This window comes from Eumetopias jubatus, unplaced genomic scaffold, assembly GCF_037043125.1.
Source record: "Eumetopias jubatus isolate StellerSeaLion01/CBP00866 unplaced genomic scaffold, mEumJub1_p1.0 scaffold_11, whole genome shotgun sequence".
Classification (NCBI taxonomy): domain Eukaryota; kingdom Metazoa; phylum Chordata; class Mammalia; order Carnivora; family Otariidae; genus Eumetopias; species Eumetopias jubatus.
Genome location: NW_028274817.1, coordinates 63,453,304 through 63,473,840, shown reverse-complemented (window position 1 = coordinate 63,473,840; position 20,537 = coordinate 63,453,304). Strand labels below are relative to the sequence as shown.

At 34.6% G+C, this 20,537-nt stretch overlaps 1 protein-coding gene across 11 annotated transcripts in view; it reads left to right on the top strand.

Moving 5' to 3' along the window:
* The first annotated feature begins 450 nt into the window (after positions 1 to 450).
* GPR174 (G protein-coupled receptor 174) overlaps positions 451 to 20,537 on the top strand; it is a 76,763-nt gene continuing 56,676 nt past the window's right edge. For 9 of the 11 annotated variants that reach the window (XM_028101470.2, XM_088028717.1, XM_028101473.2 and 6 more), the window contains exon 1: positions 716 to 950. The gene's annotated coding sequence lies outside the window, so the exon portion shown is untranslated. Of the gene's footprint in view, positions 611 to 715; positions 951 to 20,537 lie in introns of those variants that run through there. The other 2 variants (XM_088028711.1, XM_088028712.1) reach the window with 2 other exon arrangements.

The following is a 20,537-nucleotide window of genomic DNA, read 5'->3' as shown; positions in this document are numbered from 1 at the left end:
TTAAAGTTTTTCTTAAAGAGTAGAATATTTATTTTAATCTCAGGGGTTTAAAGGTTTGCACATCTAAGAATACCTTAGGCAGAGGTCATTCCCACTTTGAACTCTCCTGTTGGGAGCTACCTAAGGGCAACTCTAGGTAAGGAGTGTCTACTTTTATACCTGAACGCTACAACTGAGGGCCTGAGGGAAAGGATCACAGTGAATATTGAAGTGGTCCACTATCTATGAAAGGGGCCAGAGGGCACATAACTTCTGCAGAAGGCTCCATAAACAAATAGGCCATGTATTGTCACAAACTCAAAGCTTAGTGCAACCACAAGATTGGAAGACAAAGCACAGTGGCCCTATAAATAGAAACAAGAGGGTTTTTTTTTTTTGCTAAGTGTGAAGCTTAGCAGGCTTTATGTATAGCCCATAGCATAGTTCTGCATCATTAATCAGAGAGAAAGAGAGAGAGAGAGAGAGAGAGAGAGAGAGAGAGAGATTGAGCACCAGTAAGCTTGTTAGCTCAAGCTACCAGCTGGAAAACGGAAATGTTCAGTGTGCACAGAGGCTTGCATATTTAACTCTGACATCTCACTACCATGTTTTCCAATTTGGTAGTGGTTAGGTAATGCTGAGAATTTTCTTTTTTTTTTTCCTTTTGCTATCTTCATTTTTCCTTTGGCTTTTTTAAAAATTTGGTTTCTTATTATTCTTCCCCCCCTCCCTCTGTACCTCCCTCCCCTCTTCCTTTCTTTTCTTTTCTTTCTTCTCTTTCTCTTTCTTTCTTTCTCTTCTTTCTTTTTTTCTTTATTTCCTTTTATCTTTTGATAGTGAGAAAGGATTGGATTGGTTTTTCTCAGAACAGGGAGCTGGAATTGATGCATATATCAGTAGTATCCTTGTTGGAGTGGCTATCGCTTGAATTCTTTGGAGATCTCTGGAGAAGACAGAAAGAAACTGAAATGGTAGGCTCCTTTTTTAAATGAATTATTAGATTTTATCTGGGCCTTTTACTATTAATATCTAGAATTTGTGTCTTCACATCAGGTTCTGGGTAACCTGTTAGATCTAAGGGTGGTATGGGTATCATGAACCTGGACCATCCTTGTATGTCATTTCCTTAGTATTTGCACAAATAAAAATAATTATACAGTTGGCTGCTTGATGTGGGAGGAGCAGGTAAGTTAGAGAGGGAGAAATGTACGTTTGACATGGAGAGATTTTTCCTAATGTTTCACTCAGTTGTTACTGAATAAAATAGCCCCATGAACATTTGTAATTTAACCAACTCTGTATTAAGTATAGTTACTCGCAAAGTGCGCAGGATGTTGTTTATCTACTCTTTGTTGTAATTCTTTGGAGGTGATATTTTTATCTGTTAAATGATTCAAATGGTTAGATTTTTGTTATTTTCAAAATGAGCTATGATTAAAAAATAAGAACCATAATGTCTCAGGACCTTTACTAATATGAATGCATGTTCTTATCAGCTTGTATAAGTTACATACTTTTACTGCAAATGTGAACTGTAATTAATGTTAGGTGTAGAGATTCTGTTTTCAAAGAGAGCACTCCAGAACAACAATGACAACAAAACACATTTATAATGAGAGAAAAGAGATAAGAAGACAAGATATATAGTTGCTCTCTTTTTCACAGATAGGCTGTATCTATCAGAATAATCAGTACATTAAAAAAACAATGGGCTGATTGATTTTAGATTAATTTTACATTTTTATATACTCATAATCAACTTATTTTGACAAAATGCAAGTAAAATTGTTTCCTGGTTTGTGTGTTGTTTCTCTTTCGTGCTCAAGTAAAAATATTTAGGAAGGTGCCTCCTAACTTTAAACCAAATGATGGGTTATCAGTAGCATGTAACTGTTAAGAACTGCATTCAGAGATTATAAAAAAGGAAGGATGGATTTCCAACATGACCCAGGATGAAATCTCAAATGACTTTCCTGCTCCTTTCTCTGCTGTCAACTATAGTGTGCATGGACTTCATTTTATTTTTTTTATTAATTTTTTTCATGGACTTCATTTTATACTGCTCTAATCTTTTCAGGGAAGAAAAGAGGTATAATTTTATTCAGCTAGATCTACATTTGTTAGAGAGTTTTGAATCATTCAGCAAGGACTATTACTTTCCTTCAGTTGCTGTAAATATCAGGTATTGTGGCAAATGCATTAATCTTATAGATGGAATTCAAGCTTTTCAGCTGGAGGAAAGATTCCACCAGCCACACTAGCAAATATCTGGATCATGTAAAAACCATCCTTCAAGAAGTTTGTGTCTGAGGAGGGTATTTTTTTATTATAGAAAATATTATTTGCATTTCTAAACACATGTACTTCTCTACCTTGCTATGTTTTCAGCAATATTTCTGTGAGACAGGAATCATCTAATGTATCTATTCTGTTTGGGCTGGTACAATATAGTACTGAATATTGTAAAAGTGAATAAATACAAAGTGGGACATTGACTCCTCCAAAAAATTCAGTGAATTTTCACCTAGAGACCCTTAGGAATGAATGAACTCAATTTTCCACCTTTGCACTGGGTAACTGAAAGGAATAGGAGAAAGAAGCATGCTTTCTGAATTCTTCTCATAGACACTTTTGGCATTAATCAGATACTCAGAGTCAGGGAATTTAACTCTTTCTTCTGAACCCTACCTAATCCTGAAAGAAGGGACCACAGATAGTGCTGTTTCCCTTGCCCATTAAAGTAACCTCCCAAAAGCCATTTTCTTGTGCCATAGGTCTAGAGAATCCGTCTGTAGACCCTGAGTCAAAGAAAATTGTCAGAAACAGATTCAAATCCTGTCACTGATGGGAACGATGGAAAACATCTAAGACTCTTTTATGCTTTGAAAAAATGGCATACATTGACAGTTTTGCATTTTACAATTGGAAAAACAGGCTCAGAGAATTGAAATGACTGTACCAAGTACCTCTATGAGTCTATGACAGAGAAAAGCTACAACCTACATCTCTGACACCTCATCCAGTGCCATTTCACTTTTTCTTACTGTTTAACAAGGCTCGAGGATTAAGAGATGCATGTATTATTCATTGGGAAATGTTAAAAGATGTCATTTTGAAATCACTCAAGAATGAAGGGGTACCCTTCAGGCTTTCCCAAGGACCCTATAATGTAGCAAAATTTGCTTTTCTGGGCTTTACCACTGCTTCCTTGCAATAGTAGGAGATAATTATTCTACTATGCCCACAGAAATAAAATGAAAATGAATAGGCACAATGTGCTATAATACAACATTAACACAGACCTGGCCATGTACTGGATGCTTATGTGTTATATCATGTGCCAGGGCAATATTTTGGCCAAGCTATAAGACAAGAGAAAGTACTCAGGAAGTTCTGAGGTCTAGGAGATACCACGTTTGAGTAGAGTCAAGATTACAGGGTAAGCATAAAGGCAAAACAGACTTAGAATAAAGTGTGAAGAAGTTAATATAATAATTTGTGGTATGTGAATCCAGAAGAGGATGCAGTCATCAGTGGCTCGACTATTACTGCTTATCATACAACAACATGATATATGGGTTTTGGAAAATTAAAGTGGGTATAGTCATTGAAAGATAATCCAGAGAGGAGAGTGTGCTTCAGAGGGATAACTTTTACTTGCAGCAATGACTACATTAGCATAAGCTATGAATCAAGATACAAAGTTCCTGAGAAATACTCAGAAGTACAGGTTTTTAACCAAAACCAAGTCTGTATAGGTTCTGGGATGGATATGGGCCAAGAAATTCACTAAATCTAATTAGCTAGTGAGGAAACAAAGGTTTAAACCGTTGGCCATGATCATTTGGTAAATCACGAAAAGAATGGCTCCACTCAGAGCATGAGACTAGCCTGCCCATTCAGGCTCAACTGTATCTTGGACAGCATGATTACTATCTCATTAGGCCCCTAAAATATATGCAAATGTTAGCCATTAACTCAAAAAGCCCTTCAATTTCTTTCTTACTTCTTGACAATACATTTGTTTCTTCCAACAACTTTTGCTCAATGTCACAGTATTTATGGAAGGGAAAGGCAAGGTTTCCTCCACATTCTCAACAACAGAAGAAAGCATTTAATTTTGTTATAATTATAAATACTTCGCTAAAATTATGTTCAGCTTTACTTGGCAGGTCACATTCAGGTATTTCTATAAAGCTAACAACATATTACCAGATATATTTTTTAAGTTTTTTATTTAAATTCCAGTTAGTTAACATATAGTATATTAGTTTCAGGTGTACAATTTAGTGATTCAACACTTCTGTACAACACCTCATGCTCATCACAAGTGCACTCCTTAATCCCCATGTCCTATTTCATATATATATATACACACACACACACATCTTTATCAATTCATCAGTAGACAGACACTTGGGCTGTTTCCATAATTTTGCTATTGTAGATAATGCTACTATAAACATTGGGGTGCATGTATCCTTCAAATCAGTATCCTTTTGTATCCTTTGGGTAAATACCTAGCAGTGCAATTCCTGGATTGTAGGGCAGTTCTATTTTTACCTTTTTGAGGAACCTCCATACTGTTTTCCACAGTGGCGGCCTCACATTGCATTCCTACCAAGAGGGTTCCGCTTTATCCACATCCTCCCCAAAACCTGTTGTTTCTTGTGTTGTTTTTACCATTCTGAATCGTGTGAGGTGATATCTCATTGTAGTTTTGATTTTCATTTCCCTGATAATCAGTGATCTGTTTTCATGTGACTGTTGGCCATCTGTATGTCTTCTTTGGAAAAATGTCTATTCATGTTTTCTGCCCATTTTTAATTGGATTATTCAATTTTGGGGTGTTTAGTTTTATAAATTCTTTATAGATTTTGGATATTAACCCTTTATCAGATATGCTATTTAAAACATCTTCTTTCATTCTATAGGTTGTCTTTTAGTTTTGACAATTGTATCCTTCTCTGTGCAGAAGCTTTTTATTTTGATGGAGTCCCAATAGTTTATTCTTTGCTTTTGTTTCCCTTGCCTCAGGAGACATGTCTAGGAAAAACATGCTATGACTAATATCAAAGAGGTTACTGCCTGTGTCCTTCTTTAGGATTTCTGTGATTTCATGACTCATATTCAGGTTTTTAATCCTTTCTGAATTTATTTTGATTTTTTAAAGATTTTGTTTATTTATTTGACAGAGAGAGTGAGAGAGCACAAGCAGGGAAAACAGTAGAGGGAGAGGGAGAAACAGGCTCCCTGCTGAGCCAGGAGCCCAACATGGGGCTCAATCCCAGGACTCTGGGATCATGACCTGAGCCAAAGGCAGACGCTTAACCATCTGAGCCACCGAGGTGCCCCTGAATTTATTTTTGTGTACAGTGTAAGAAAATGGTCCAGTTTCATTCCTTTTTGTGTTGCTGTCCAGGTTTCCAACACCATTTGTTGAAAGGACGTTTTCCCATTGGGTATTCTTTCCTGCCTTCTTGAAGATTAATTAATTGACCATATAGTTGTGGGTTCATTTCTGGGTTTTCTACTCTGTTCTTTTGATCTATGTATCTATTTTTGTGCTGGTACCATACTCTTTTGATCACTACAGCTTTGTAATATAACTTGAAGTCTAGAATTGTGAAGCTTAATTTAAAACAGAAAATGTTTCTGTAGTTTGTAGTCATTGTCTTACTTTATTCACCTTCATAATCAGGATGCTTATATTTATACATATTGATGTGACATCAATCAGAAATGTCAAGAAAACACTTCCTTCTGCAGTTTTAGAATTAAATGGGTGTTTAAAAAACACATCTGATGAATAATAAATCAGTTTGTTTTTTACATATCATTTGTTTTCTGGCACACCATTTGGTCTGACATATTCAAAATAGAGGAGCTGCTCAAAATATTTAGTTTTAAAGAACCAACTCACAGGTCACCTTATGTCACCTAAAAATGATTAGGTACTCTAAGCAGTAAATCATTATCATTAATGTTATCCAAAAATAAAGTGTAATAATTATTTTATCATATAAAAATATGTCATTAACTTATAAGAAATCTTTGGTAAAAGAGGTGAAAAACCTGTACTTTTAAAACTATAAAACACTGATGAAAGAAATTGAAGATGACACAAAGAAATGGAAAGATATTCCATGCCTATGGATTGGAAGAACAAATGTTAAAATGTCTATATTACTCAAAGCAATCTATATATTTAATGCAGTCCTTATCAAAATACCAAGAGCAATTTTCACAGAGCTAGAACAAACAATCCTAAAGTTTGTATGGAACACAAAAGACCTTGAATAGCCAAGACTATTACTGTTGTTGTTTAATCTTTTTTTCCCACTGTATTCTAAGGTATTAGCAAATTTCTCTCTCTTTTTTAAGAATGTTGGGGTTAAATTTATGTGTTACTGATTTTTAATATTTCATAAAACTCAATATGATAAAGGAAAGTTTGGTCACTTGACCTAGCATTAGTCCCTGTGGAAGAACTACTGAAAATAGAAATATCTGTTTTTGTTTTCAAAAGCAGGCACATCCACATCAAGCCATCTGGTACAGTAATGCCTTTTCCTCTGAAAGTCTATCACCTCCAAAAGCTTATCAGGACTAAAAAGAAAAATTATTTTTGATTAATTTCACACCAAAGGATATAATAGAACTAATCCAATGATGATTTACCTTGCTGAGGCAGAGTATGAATATGAGAGAGAGTGAAGTGGCAAGTCTAGATAACTGATCCAGATGAATTAGAGAAAGTTGATTTGGGGCCTGAGTTACCCAGAGTGGGTGATCATCCATTGGATTTTGGGCTACCCATCTTTGTTCTGGCCATTTGCTGAAAAGTCCTTTCAGTCATGGAGGATAGAGTAAGATTCCCTCAATTTTGGACCATGAAATTTGATTAAGCAAAGCACTATGAAGATATTTTGCATTCTGCAGGGAGAACATTGATGTTTTTCTGAATTCTCAGAGTGTGACCTGGGTTATATTTGACATAGAATTACTTATTAATAACCATCTTGGTTCTAAGTTAAAATTGTAAGAATTGCACATCTATAAATGCCATCTGTGACTGAGACTTTCCTAGGGGAAAAAAAGATCACTCAGGCAATTTAAAACTGTGTAACCTCTGGAAATCAATAAATTTGAAAATGTCTGTGACATGGTTCAGTAGGGTAGAGATACTAAGGTTTATTACCCTGGATTATAAGCTACTCTCTAACTGGGACTTGGGCCAAGCATAGCTGTAGTGAAAATCCAGGCTAAACCAATATCTGGAGAATAGGGGCATTCTATGCTATGGAATCTTCAATATGTGGGATGCTTTAATACACTAAGTAGATATACAGTTTTTTTCTCCAGACTTTTCATTTAGCAACACATTTGCAAACTTGTTGGAAATATTTTGGATACATATACAATTAAAATTGCTGGTGAACCACCATAATATACTGCCCTTCAAAGACTGTATCATGTTGTGTAGGAAATTTAAGTCTAAAATTAATGTTTTCATGCATTAACCCTTTGTCATATTGGGCCAAGAAATATTAAGTACTTCTAAGAAGTGGTTATCAGTTCATTATCTTTTTTTTGTAAATTTTCAGCACATTTATTAAAAAGACAGAATTGATTTTTTTATATCTAAAATTTGTTTTCAAAAGAAAGTCTTAATTTTACATAACCCTTTTGTGGTATGAAGTTATTTTTAGGTTTCAAAAATTCACTTCGGAATGTAAATTGGTTTTGATTTCCTCGGTTTTGTTCCTAAGCAGGCTGACTTCATTTTCTTCATGGGGAATTCTGAGTGTTTGGCCTTGGTCTATTTTCACAGCTCTGGGAAGCCAATATGGTTTTTACAGCAAAGGGAAAATAATCAGAGTTCTCCAATGTGATTTGGGGATTTAAAAGTATATTTAGTGCTTCCCCCCATGGAGTAAGGGTCAACATGAAATCCACGCTATTTCCAAGGTTTGATTTTCTCCCAAAAGAACTTATACCCCATTCTAAAATGATTATCTTCCTAGTAATGATTTCAGAAAAAGCTAATAAGCATCTGAGCAGCTACCTAGAGTCTGCCATACAGAATAAGCTTTTGGTGCCTATCTACCACTGGCTCTAACTTTGAGTTTAGGTGCTCTATCATCAAAAAAATAATGGTTCTTATTTATTGTGCACTTAGGATGTACTGAGCACTGGGCAAGATATCTTACATTTTTACAGTAACTCTATTTTTGCCCCCATTTTATAGATGAAGAAACCAAAAACTGAACAACTTGCCCAAAGTTGTATAACTGTCTTTGTTGCATTTCAAACACAGTTCTATTTGTTGCCAAAGCTCTTTTCATTAAGCTATACTGTGTGTATATGATACAGCTATATTTCACTATTTTGAGAATCAAGAGAATTAATAATAGAGATAATATGTACCAATTTTGTAATAGGTTGTTCTTTTATTAGATTTAGTTTAGGTGAACTAAGAAATGCGGGGGAGTAAAACACATAAAATAAGGAATAAAATAGATTTAAAAATGTGAATCATAGAAAACATAGATGAAATACTTTCTCTTCAACCAATGTTTATGATGTTTACTATTTTTCAAGTGTAATATGAGTAATAATAGGAGCCATATAAGATATAGCCCATACCTTTATGGAGCTTATTTACCTGGGGAGGATAAAGCAGCACATATTAAATCTGATCATATAAAAGGAATTTCGAAAAAGGTGTATGACATCATAACATAGTTTGCAGTAAACAGAAAGTCACCATCCCCATTCACATTTAAGCTGCTGTGATATAAAAAGGAAATCATATTAGAGCTTTCACAAAATATTTGTTTTATTATATTATGCTAATCTATATTATGCTAAATTTAGAGGAAAGGTTCTAAATTCCAGATATAAGGTTATATCAGACAGTAGGACAAAATGTGTGGTTTTAGATGCAAGTTAAAATCTGCACAAGGAAAAAGCTCAGAAGAAAATTATACAAAGAGAATCTCTAAAACATGTTCAGAAGAATAGATTTATGTGTATGCTTGTTATCTTCCAGCTTCACTGTATATTAGTTATAGGGTATCTAAACTAGAAGGAAAAACATTTTTGTTTTTCACATACAAAACTGAAGCTACACACCAACCATCAAAAGAGAGGGTAGATTGCTTTGGGTAGTACAGACATATTAACAAAATTTTTCTTTCCAATCCATGAGCATGGAACATTTTTTCCATTTTTTTGGCATCCTTTTTAATTTCTTTCATAAGTGTTCTATAGTTTTCAGAGGGCAGATCTTTTACCTCACTGGTTAAGTTTATTCCTATGTATCTTACGGTTTTTGGTGCAATTGTAAATGGGATCAATTCTTTGATTTCTCTTTCTGCTACTTCATTATTGGTGTGTAAGAAATGCAACAGATTTCTGTATGCTGATTTTATTTTATTTTTTGAAAGATTTTTATTTATTTATTTATTTGAGAAAGAGAGAGAGAGAAAGAGAGAGAGCACAAGTGGGGTGGGGCAGAGGGAAGGGGAGTCAGAGAGTGAGACTCCCACTGAGCAGGGCGCCCTACCTGGGGTTCAGTCCCAACACACTGAGATCATGACCTGAGCCAAAGGCAGACACTTAACCAACTGAGCCACCCAGGTGCCCTTGCATGTTGATTTTATATCCTGTGACTTCACTGAATTCATGTATCCGTTCCAGTAATTTTTTGATGGATCTTTCAGGTTTTCTACAGAGTATCATGCCATGTGAATAGTGAAAGTTTGACTTCTTCCCTGTTAATGTGGATGCCTTTTTTTTTTTTTGTCTGATTGTGGAGGCTAGGACTTACTATTTTAAATAACAATGGTGAGAGTGGACATCCCTGTTTTGTTCCTGACAGTAGAGGAAAAGCTCTCAGTTTTCCCCATTGAGGATGATATTAGCCATGGGTTTTTCATATATGGGCTTTATGATGTTCAGGTGTGTTCCTTTATATCTCTACTTTGTTGAGGGTTTTTATCAAGAATGGATGCTGTATTTTGTCAAATGCTTTTTCTGCATCTATTGAGAGACTCATATGGTTCTTTTTCTTTTATTAATGTGGTATATCACATCATTTGATTTGCAGATATTGAACCACCCTGGACTCCAGGAATAAATTCCACTTGATTGTGGTGAATAATTCTTTTAATGTATTGTTGAATTCAATTTGCTAGTATCGTGTTGAGAATTTTTGCATCCATGTTCATCAGGGATATTGGCCTAGAGTTCTCCTTTTTAGGGGGGTCTTTGTCTGGTTTTAGAAACAAGGTAATGCTGGCCTTGTAGAGGGAGTTTGGAAGTTTTCCTTCCATTTCTATTTTTTGGAACAGTTTGAGAAGAATAGATATTAACTAAGTGTCTGGTAGAATTCCTCTGGGAAACCGTCTGGCCCTGGACTTTGATTTGTTGGGAGATTTTTGATTATTGATTTAATTTCTTTGCTGATCATGGGTCTGTTCAAGTTTTCTATTTCTTCCTGTTTCAGTTTTGGTAGTTTGTATGTTTCTAAGAATTTATTCATTTCTTCCAGATTGTCTAGTTTGTTGGCATATAATTTTTCAGAATATTATATTATGATTGTATCTCTGTGGTGTTAATTGTGATCTCTCCTCTTTCATTTGTGGGTTTATTTACTTGGGTCCTTCATTTTTTTCTTTTTGATAAGTCCAACTAAGGTTTTATCAATTTTATTAATTCTTTCAAAGAATCAGCTTTTAGATTCATTCATCTGTTCTACTCGTTTTTTGTTTCTATATCATTTATTTCTGCACTAATCTTTATTATTTCCCTTATTCTGCTGGCTTTAGGCTTTATTTGCTGTTCCTTTTCTAGCTCCTTTAGGTATAAGTTTAGATTGTGTCTTTGAGATTTTCTTGCTTCTTGAGGTAGGTCTGTATTGCTATAAACTTCCCTCTTATGACCATCTTTGCTGAATTCCAAAAGTTCTGGACTGTCGTGTTTTCATTTTCATTTGCATCCATGTATTTTTTTATTTTTTCTTTAATTTCCTGGTTTACCCTTCATTCTTTAGTAGGATGTTCTTTAACTTCCATGCAATCTACACATTTAATGTAATCCCTATCAAAATACCACCGGCATTTTTCACAGAACTAGAAAAAAACAATCCAAAAATTTCTGTGGAACAACAAAAGACCTCAAATAGCCAAAGCAATCTTGGAAAAGAAAAGCAAGGATGAGGGCATCATGATTCCAGACTTCAAGCTATATTACACATTGTAGTTATCAAGACAGTATGGTACTGGCACAAAAACAAACATATAGATCAATGGAACAGAATGGAAAACCCAGAACTGGACCCACAACTCTATGGTCAACTAATCTTCAACAAAACAAGAATGAATATCCAATGGAAAAAACACAGTCTTTTCAACAAATTGTGTTGGGAAAACTGGGCAGCAACATGCAGAAAGTGGGCCATTTTTTTATACCATACACAAAAATAAATTCAAAATGGACAAAAGACCTAAATGTGAGGCAGGACACCATCGAAATCCTAGAGGAAAACACCGGCAGCAACCTTTTTCATCTCAGCTGTAGAAACCTATTACTAGATACCTCTCCAGAAGCAAGGGAAACAAAAGCAAAAGTGAACTACTGGGACTTTGTCAGGATAAAAAGCTTTTGCACAGGAAAGTAGACCACAAAACTAAAAGGTAACCTACAGAATGCAAGAAGACATTTGCAAATGACATATCTGATAAAGGATTAGTATCCAAAATCCAAAATCTATAAAAAACCTCAACAGCCCAAAATGAATAATCCATTTAAGAAATGGGCAGAAGACATAAACAGACATTTTGCCAAAGACCTCCAGATGGCTAACAGACACATGAAAAGATGCTCAACATCACTCATCAGGGAAATACAAATCAAAACCACAATGAGATACCACCTCACACCTGTCAGAATGGCTAAAATTAACAACACAGGAAAGAACAGATGCTGGTGACAATGTGGAGAAAGGGGAATGTTCTTGCACTGTTGGTGGGAATGCAAATTGGCACAGCCACCCTGGAAAACAGTATGGAAGTTCCTCAAAAAATTAAAAATCAAACTATCTTATGACTAAATTGCACTACTAGATATTTATTCAAAGGAAACAAAGATACAGATTTGAAGGGGCACATGCACCCTGATGTTTATAGCAGCATTATCAACAATACCCAAATTAATGAAAGAGTCCAAATGTTCATTGACTGATGAATGGATAAAGAAGTGGTACACACATACACACAGATACACACAGAATGGAATATTACTTAGCCATCAAAAAGAATGAAATCTTTCCATTTCCAATGACATGGAGCTAGAATGTATTATGCTAAGTGAAATAAGTCAGTCAGAGAAAGACAAATACCATATGATTTCACTCAATGTGAAATTTAAGAAACAAAACAATGAACATAGGGGGAGGAAATAAAAAGAAAGAGGGAAGCAAACCCTAAGAGACTCTTTACTATAGAGAAGAAATTGAGCACTGATGGTTGGAGGTGAGCAGGGGATGGACTAAATGGGTGTTGGGTATTAAGGAGGGTACTTGTTGTGGTGAGCACTGGGTGTTATACATAAGTGATGAATCACTAAATTGTACACTTGAAACTACTTTTGCCATATGTGTTAACTAAAATTTAAATTAAAAATTGAATTAAAAAAAGAAGAGAAAGTAGATCTCTATTTATATTTTGAATCATTTTCTCCCTTTGGAGAAAGGATTTGGAGTTATAAGATTCTTGTCATGGGTTCAGAATACAATATATGGCTATATTACAGAGAAAATTAATGGAATTTAACTCACATACTTAAGTTTAGGACCTCCAGTGTTGTAACCATCTGACCTAATCAGCTACAGAACTCTGGGAAACAAACAAACAAACAAACAGGTACAAGGTTCAGGATAGTCTGTCTCCTGATGTTGGTTATTCCCCATGTCCTCCTGCTCTCTGCACCCTGCCCTCCATTTTTATGCTTTCTTATGCAAGAGAAAGTAGAGGAAGTGTTTTGGGACATGCATCCCTGAACTCTGTTCTAAGTCATATTTTCAGCAGGCAGTAATCAGAAGCTTGAGCTTCAAGTTGTGTTTTTTGAGGACTAGCTAGGGGCATAAACCTGAACAAGGAACTAAGCTTCTTCATTTTTCAGTTTCTCTACTTGTGAGAATAGTGTGATTGAGGGCATCTCTATCTCAGAGGTATTACTCACCATGCAAATACCTAATAGATACTTCACATTATGTTGTTCAGAATTCTTCTGTAAAATTTGCAAAATGCCATGTGCAATTGGATTGACCTGCCTTTTCCCTGTCAGATTTCCTTCAGCACATGGGACCATTATGCTTGGTCAAGCTTTCACCTTAAAATGCTTATAAGGAACAGAATTGTATAAGGCTTAAAGTTGAAAAAATGGGAAAGAGAAGTATGAGTTTTATGAATTAGTGAAATCACTTCTTTTAGAAAGGCCATATGGAATGCCCCAACCACATTAAGAACTGTGGTTGATTTGTACCCTAAATATATGGTAGCTTTCTATAGAGCTAACATTTGACTTGTTCAATTTAGCAGTTGATTTTACTCATTTCTCTCTTGTTTTATGTATTGTGCCACTGCTGCCAGCATATAAGTTTTCAAGAAGAGGCCATGTCTCCTTTTTCTCTCCAGTGGCATCTAGCACAGTAACTTGATTTACAACAAGGTATTGCTCATCTCATCACTTAATTACTTTTTCCTAGACTGATAATTTAACAAACTGTAGGAGCAGGAAAGAGGTTGGCCAAGAAAAAGAACATTTGTCCTATTTTAGTTACTTTCTTCCAGTCTTGCATGCCAGTGAAAATAGATGTCTGTATGTCTGTGTTTCTGTATGTGGGGGTGGGGATAGAGAGAGAGATGGAGAAAAGACAGGAATAAGTGTTAATGTTTTTATGCACATAGCAAGAACACTGGTTACCATGCCATTGCAGAAAGCAAAATGAAGGACATGTGTTTTCAGTGATTTGTACACTGGTGTTGATTTAAAAATTGACAGCTTTTAATAACATAAACAAAGCTTACATCCAAATGATCTGACTATATGGGAAGATAAATATCCACTCACATATTTAGAGAATGTATAGTTGGAAGTGTGGTGTGGATAAAGGAACCCAAACCTTTTGAGTTAAAATTTATGTTCTAGTCCTGGCTCTGCCGTTAAGTTGTTATATAACTAAGAATGAATACCGTGGGCACCTGGGTGGCACAGTCAGTTAAGTTTCTGACTCTTGGTTTTAGTTCAGGTCGTGATCTCAGGGTTGTGAGATTGAGCCCCAAGTCAGACTCTACATTCAGCGCAGAGTCTGTTTGAGTTTCTCCTTCCCTCTCTCTCTTCATGCTCTCTCTCTCAAATAAATAAATAAATAAATAAATATTTGGAAAAAAAGAATGAATACCTTACTTTCTCTAGGCCTCAGTTACCTTGTTTCTTAAGACTAAAGCACTGATAAAGATTAACAGGTTATTAATGAAGATTAATAAAATCTAATATTTATTTAAAGTGTCCAATCAGTTCTACCATCAATTGAAAAAATTTATAAGGCTCATTGATGAAATATAAGAAACAGCATAGAGGATCATAGGGGAAGGGAGGGAAAACTGAATGGGAAGTCATCAGAGAGAGAGAAAAACCATAAGAGACTCTTAACTATAGGAAACAAACTGAAGGTTGCTGGAAGGGAGGTGGGTGGGGGTATGGGGTAATCAGGTGATAGGCATTAAGGAGGGCATGTGATGTGATGAGCACTGGGTGTTATACACAACTGATGAATTATTGAAACCTATAAAAGCTGATTGAATTACTACCTATGTCATCATCGGGCTTATCAATGAAAGGAGCATACTGACAAAAGGAAAAGAAAAAAGAAAAAAGAAACCAGCATACCGCCCCAGGTACTCAATAAGTTTGTGCTGACTGAACTTGTTGGATTATTTACTCCATGTGTAGGCTGATAAGCAAGTTTAGTGTAAGATTTGAAGGGTGGATCTCGTTTAAAATCCCTCCTCTACTCTCCTCCCATGGTACCACCCTCCTTTTAGCTTGGGTCTGTAATGGTTCCTATGAATTATTTAAAAGAAAATACTAGGAAAGTGCCTGCATGGTCTCTGTGAAGGTCTTGGACAATATCTTTTAGTTCTTGGTCATGAATATGTTAACTTAAATCCACGGATCAAATTTCAGTCATTTTGAGCTTAAAAATAGAGACACTGTTTTTCTCTGTCTGACCTACTTCACTTAGTATTATACCTTCTAGGTCCATTAGTGTTGTTGCAAATGGCAAGATCACATTATTATTGTGGATGAGTAATATCCCATTCTATACCAATTCTTTATCATTAATCTAAAGATGGACTCTTAGGTTACTTCCATATCTTGGCTATTGTAAATAATGGTGCAATAAACATAAGGATACATATATCTTTTAGAATTTGTGTTTTCATTTTCTTTGAGCAAATACCCAGTAGTGGAATTATTGGGTCCTATGGTAATTATTTTTTTTTAAATTTTTTGAGGAACTTCCACACTGTTTTCTATAGTGGCTGCACCAATTTGAAGTCCCACCAACAGTGCACAAGTGTTTATTTTTCTCTATAACCTCAGCAACACTTGTTATTTATTGTACTTTTGAGTTGAGCCATTCTGACATGTGTGAGTTGATATCTCATTGTGGTTTTGATTTTATTTCCCTGATGATTAGTGATGTTGAGCAACTTTTCATGTGTCTGTTGGCCATCTGTATGTCCTCTTTGGAAAAATGTTTATTTAGGTCCTCTGCCCATTTTTTAATCAGATCATATTTTTTTGGTGTTGAGTTGTATAAATTCTTTGTATATTTTGGATATAACCCCTTATTGGTTATATAACTTACAAATAACTTTTCTGATTCAGTAGGTTTGCCTTTTTGTTTTGTTGATGGTTTCCATCACTGTGTAAAAGCCTTTTATTTTGGTGTAGTTTTAATTTAATTTTACTTTTATTTCACCTGCCAGATGAAACGTATCTAGAAAAATGTTTCTATGGCCCACGTCAAAAAAATTACTCTTTATATTTTCTTCAAGGAATGTTATAGTTTCAGGCCTGACATTTAGTTCTTTAATCCACTTTGAGTTTATTTTTGTATATAGTGTAAGAAGTGGTCCACATTCATTTTTTTTTTTTTTTGCATATAGCTGTCCAGTTTTCTCAACATCATTTGTTGAAGAGACTTTTTCCCAACGTATATTCTTGCCTCCTTTGTCATAGCTTAATTGACCATAATGTGTGGGTTTATTTCTGGGATGCTTGTTCTGCTCCACTGATCTCTGTATCTATTTTTGTCCCAATACCATATTGTTTTGATTATTATAGCTTTGTGATATATCTTAAAATCTGGGATTGTGATGCCCACAGTTTTGTTCTTCTTTTTCTAGATTGCTTTGGGTATTTAGGGTCTTTTGTTGTTCCATGCCAATTTTAGCATTGTTTGTTCTAGTTCTATGAAAAATACTGTTGCTTTTTTTTTATAGGGATTGCATTAAATGTATAGATTTTTCAGGTAGTATGGGAATTTTAACAATATTTGTTCTCCCAATCCATGAGCATGAAATGTCTTTCCATTTCTTTGTGTCACCTTCAATTTCTTTCATCAATGTTTTGTAGTTTTTAGGGTATAGGTCTTTCACCTTCTTTGTTAAGTTTATTCCTAGGTATTTTATTATTTTTGATGCAATTGTAAATGGAATTGTTTTCTTAATTTCTTTTTCTGCTACTCCATTAATAGTGTATAGAAATGCAACAGATTTCTGTATATTTTCTTTCCTGCAACTTTACTGAATTCATGTATTAGTTCTAGTAGTTTTTTGGTGGTATCTTCAAGGTTTTCTATATAGAGTATCATGTCATCTGCAAGTAGTGGCACTTTCCTTACCAGTTTGGATGACTTTTATTTATTATTTCTTGTCTGATTACCATGGCTAGGGCTTCCAGTACTATGTTGAATAAAAGTGATGAGAATGGATATCTTTGTCTTCTTCCTGATCTCAGAGGAAAAATTCTCAGTTTTTTCCCATTAGGTATGATGTGAGCTGTGGTTTTTCATATATGGCCTTCATTATGTTGAGGTATTTTACCTCTAAGCCTACTTTGTTGAGAGTTTTTATCATGAATGGATATTGTACTTTGCCAAAGGCTTTTTCTGCATGTGTTGAGATGATCATGTGGTTTTATCCTTTTTCTTATTAATGTGGTATATCACATTGACTTGAGAATATTGAAACACCTTTGTATCCCAAAAATAAATCCCATTTGATCACAGTGATTGATTTTTTAAGGTATTATTGGACTTGGTCTGCTAATACTATGTTGGGAATTTTTTCATCTATGTTCATTAGAGGTCTGTAGTTTTCTTTTTTCTTTTTCTTTCCTTTTCTTTTTTTTTTTTGCAATGTCTTTATCTGTTTTTGGTATTAGGGTAATGCTGGTGTTATAGAATGCATTTTGAAGCCTTCCTTACTCTTCTATTTTTTGGAATAGTTTGAGAAGGATAAGTATTAACAATTTAAGTGTTTAGTAGAATTCATCTGTGAAGACATCTGTTTCTGGACTTTTGTTTGTTGTGAGTTTATGATAACTGACTCAATTCATTGCTAGTAATCTCTTCAATTTTTTTTATTGCTTCCTGGTTCTGTTTTGGAAGGTTACATATTTCTAGGAATTTATTCATTTCTTCTAGGTTGTACAATTTATTGGCATATAATGTTTTGTGATTTTCTTATAATTATTTTTATTTCTGTTTTGTCAGTTGTTATTTCTCCTTCTTCATTTCTGATTTTATTTATTCGAGTCCTCTCTGGCCTTTAATGTGTCTGTCTAAAGGTTTATCAATTTTTTAAATCTTTTCAAAGAAACAACTCCTGGTTTTATTGATCTGTTCTACTGTTATTTTAGTTTCTATTTCATTTATTTCTACTCTAAGTATTATTATCCCCTTCCTCTACTGGCTTTGGGCTTTATTTCATCATTTATCTAACACATTTAGGTATAAGGTTAGGGTTTTTTTGAGATTTTTTTTTTGATTCTTGCAGTAGGCTTGTATTGTTATAATCTTTCTTACAACAGCTTTTGTTGCTACATCCCAAAGATTTTGGACCATTGTGTTTTTTTTTTTTTTTCATTTCTCTCCACATGTTTTTTATTTCCTCCTTAATTTCTTCATTGACCCATTGTTTACTAACATGTTATTTAGCTTCCATGTATTTGTTATTTCCAGACTTTTTTCTTGTCATTGATTTCTAGTTTCATACCATTGTGGTTGAAAAAGAAGCATGATATGATTTCAACATTTTAAAAATTCATTGAGACTTGTTTTGTGGCCTAATGTGATCTATTCTGAAAAATGTTCCATATGCATTTGAAAAGAATGTCCATTCAGCTGTTTTTGAATGAAATGTTCTGAATATATGTTAAGTTCTTCTGTTCCAATGTGTCATTCAAAGCCACTGTTTCCTTGTTGATTTTCTTGTTCTTTCTATCCAGTGATGGAAATGGAGTGTTAAAGTCCCCTACTATTATTGTGCTATTATGGAGTTTTTCCTTCATGTCTGTTAATGCTTGCTTTGTGTCTTTGGGTGCTCCCATGTTGAGTCCATAAATATTTACAATTGATGTATCTTCTTGTTTGATTATTTCCTTTATGGTCATGTAATATCTTTCTTGTCTCTTGCTACAATCTTTGTTTTAAAGTCTATTTTGTTTGGGGAGACTGGATGGCTCAGTTGTTTAAGTTTCTGTCTCTTGATTTTGGCTCAGGTCATGATCTCAGGGCCATGGGATCAAGTCTTACATTATTAAGCTCTGTGCTCAGGGTGGAATCTGCTTGAGACTCTCTTTCTCCCTTTGCCCCTCCCACTGCTCATGTGTGCTCTCTCTCTTTTTCTCTACAATAAATAAATAAATAAATAAATAAATAAACAAATAAATGAAATATTTAAAGTCTATTTTGTTTGATATAAGTACTGCTACCACACTTTCTTTTTGTTTTCATTTGCATGATAAATGTTTTTACATCCTTTCACTTTCAATCTATATATGTCTTTAGGTCTGGCATGAGTCTCTTGTATGCAGTACATAGATGGGTTTTTCTGTATTGTACATTCTTTCTCCCTGTGTCTTTGACTGGACCATTTAGTGCATTTACAATCTAATTATTGACAAGTATGTACTTATTACTATCTTTTACTTGTTTTATAGGGTTTTTTAAAAATTTTTTTCTCTGTTCCATTTTTTTCCCTTGCTCTTTTCCCTTGTGGCTTGATAGCTTTCTTTAATGATGCACTTGGATTCCTTTCTTTTTGTATTTTTTTTTGCAAATCCATTATAGGTTTTTGATTTGTGGTTACCATTAGGTTTACATATAACATCCTGTGCATATAACAGTCTATATTAAGTTGATGATTGCTTAAGTTTGAACTCATTCTAAAAGCACTGAATTTTTACTCCACCCTCCACATTTTATGTATATGATGTCATGCCATATACCCTTTTATTTTGTGAATTCCTCGACTGATTTTTGTAGGTATAATTGATTTTACTGCTTTTAAGCTTTAACCGCCACACTGCCTTTATAAGTGACCAATCTACTACTTTTATTATGTTTTCATGTACTTGTAAATTTTTTTCCTTTTGTAATTTTCTTACTCCTGATTATGGCCTTTCCTTTCCACTCAAAGAATTCCCTTTAATGCTTTTTAGCATTTTTAGTGGTGATGAACTCCTTTAACTTTTGTTTGTCTTGGAAACAACTTCTATTTCTATTCTGAATAAAGCCCTGTTGGATAGAGTATTTTTGGTTGCAGTTTTTTTTTTTTTCCTTTTTAGCACTTTTAATATATCATGCCACTCTCTTCTGTCTTACAAAGTTTCTGCTGAAATATCAGCTGTTAGCCTTATGGAGTTTCCCTTTTATGAAACTGTTTTTTGTTCTTTTTTGTCGACCTCTGGGAATTGGGGACCTGGGGCGGTGAAGGAACTGAGAAAAAGAGACGACAGTATAGCGAGGCACAGGGGACCCCGAGCAAACAGCCCAAGGCCCCGAGGTTTATTTTCCATAGTCTAATATACCTTCTACAATGACATAGGTCTATAATGATTTATAGCAGGGGCTTAGTAAGGCACATTCTTCCACGTACACAGGGTTAGTTAAGTGAAGCAGTGGGAGTGGAGAAGGAGTAAAGAAATTTGTAACTGGCTGTGATCAATTAATTGTAAACACCATTGTACTCAGACCTTAACACAGGATAAGAGAACAAAGAAAGGAATGCACAGTGTGCTGTTTACAGCTGGCTTCCTATCTATAAAACATCTTCTGCTCTGTACTTTAGAACAGACCACACACATCCCAAGGGCATTTCACTCTGATCCTTTAGGGTTATTTTTAACCCTGCAATCTCGAATTTTCTCAGAGATCTCGGAGTCTGAACAAACATTCTTCAGTGGTCATTGTGGCA